The sequence below is a fragment of the Fulmarus glacialis genome, unplaced genomic scaffold (genome assembly GCF_000690835.1).
Source record: "Fulmarus glacialis isolate BGI_N327 unplaced genomic scaffold, ASM69083v1 C14002743, whole genome shotgun sequence".
Taxonomy (NCBI): Eukaryota; Metazoa; Chordata; class Aves; order Procellariiformes; family Procellariidae; genus Fulmarus; species Fulmarus glacialis.
Window position 1 is genome coordinate 1 of NW_009242401.1, and position 2,257 is coordinate 2,257.

The 2,257-nt window shown below is 35.7% G+C and overlaps 1 pseudogene; it reads left to right on the forward strand.

Annotated features, from left to right (window-relative positions):
* Positions 1–777: 777 nt before the first annotated feature.
* On the forward strand, positions 778–1,730 carry LOC104083012 (annotated as a pseudogene).
* Positions 1,731–2,257: the final 527 nt, after the last annotated feature.

The window sequence follows — 2,257 nt, forward strand, 5'->3', positions numbered from 1 at the left end:
TTCACCTTATTCACAGGTAATTTAATCAAATAGTTGCAAAACTTTCTTTGTAATTTATGGGGTTTTTTTGTGACATTTTACTCTAGAATATTTTCCAAATATTATAGGGAATTCAAATTGTCAAATTCTACTAAGCGTACAAGAAATTTAACTCTTATAGTTAAAGAACAATTTAACTTGCAAATCACAGCAAATAATTTGTATCTTTGTGCTAATGTTTATTGATTCTGAGGTTGGATTTAAATAATCTGTAAGGAAATGTGTACACGTATGCTAGTCATTTACACTCTCCTTACACTAAGTGGTATGAAAAAACAATGTGTAGAACACAAGTAATCTGACCTATTTTAGTGCCTACTTTAGGGTTAGAATGAACATCATTTGGAGATGTCTCTTAGTTGAACTGAACATTCAAGAAACAATCTTATATTTAGCTGTTTACTTCATTGACCTTTAGTTGCAGTTTGGATACCTTAATTGGAATGTTTAGTGACATTTTAGACACCCCAGCCTTTTTGACTTCCAATTACTGGACTAGAAGAATGTGAGTCTCCAACACTTTTGTGTGAAATCTGTACTGCCCCTTGTGGAAATCTCAGCTACTCAGGTACATCTAAATTGACACCAGAATCACTCTCCAAAACGTAAATGATCTAAACCACTTCTACTGCAAGATTGCAAATCAACTTTCAGACTGAAAAAGAGATAAATAATATGATGTAGGAACATTTAATGTATGTTTAATTCTACTTGTGCATTTTAACAATTCTGTTACAGAGCTTGGTAGGCTTGTGGCAGACACAAAACAAGAAAATCAGACATCCCTCATAGAATTCATCCTCTTGGGGTTTGGGAATCTCCCCAAACTGCAGATTTTTCCCTTTCTGTTTTTTTAATTAATCTACTTTGTGATCATAATTGAGAACATAGTCATCGTTCTTCTGGTTGTGATAGATCAGCATCTACATACACCTATGTACTTCTTCCTGGGGAACTTGTCTTGCCTGGAGACCTGCTACACTTCAAACATCTTACCCGGGATGCTGGTCAACTTCCTGGCAAGGGAAAACACAATCTCATTTAACAGCTGTCTCTTACAATTTTATTTCTTTGCTTCCTTGGCATGTGCTGAGTGTTACCTTTTATCTGCAATATCTTATGATCGTTATTTAACAATATGCAAACCCTTGCATTATACAACACTTATGAATGTCAGATCCTGCATCCTTCTAGCAGCTGCATCCTGGCTTTGTGGATTTCTGGCTAGCATCTGTACTACACTATATGCATCATGGCTGACTTTCTGTGGGCCCAGTGAAATTGACCATTTCTTTTGTGATTATACACCATTATTGCTCTCCTGCAATGAAACCCACAAAACAGAATTGGTAATGTCAGTTTTAGCCTCTGCATGCACCATGCCTCCATTTCTTTTAACCCTGGCAACCTGTATTAGTATCACCACTGCTATCCTGAAAATCCCTTCCAGCATAGGGAAGCAAAAGTCTTTCTCTACTTGCTCCTCCCACCTCATTGTAGCCACAGTTTTCTATGGAGCCCTAATTGCTGTCTACGCATTGCCCAAAACTAAAGCCCTTACCGAATTAAACAAAGTCTTATCTGTTTTTTATACTATCCTGACTCCTATGTTCAATCCCCTTATCTACAGCTTAAGAAACAAGAAGTTTAAAGAAGATTTGAGAAAAGCTATTGGCAAATACATTCATTAAACTTATTTAATTTTTAAATATATGTGACAATATAGACAAGTCATTGGCTATTGAAATTAAACTGATTCCACTTATGTTGACACACTCCATTAAGCTACATATGTCTGGACTTCATTTATCCTAGTGTCCCTGTACAGTCAATGGACAGTTAGCTATTTTTTAGAGTGATTAGTTTTACGTAATTTCAGATATATGCGTTGTCAACATACAAATCAGAGGTAATAAATACAGGTCACCTTTATATGCAGCGAAGAGACATAAACATTTTTAAGGCTTGATTAAACAAGCCAAATGATTTAAAATGTTATGATCAGTATGCTCTGTGATTATATTGGTGATGAGTCCATTGACAACAAAGTAAACCTAGTGTGAACGGTGTTACTTTAGAAGTTTACACTACAGATACTCACATTTAATCAGATGAATCCCAATATCTGCTTAGGACTGGATGGTTTTCAGACTTTCACCTGAAGGTATGTTTGTATTTCACCATGTGCCATAGAGGAAACCTATCATGACTATCTTTC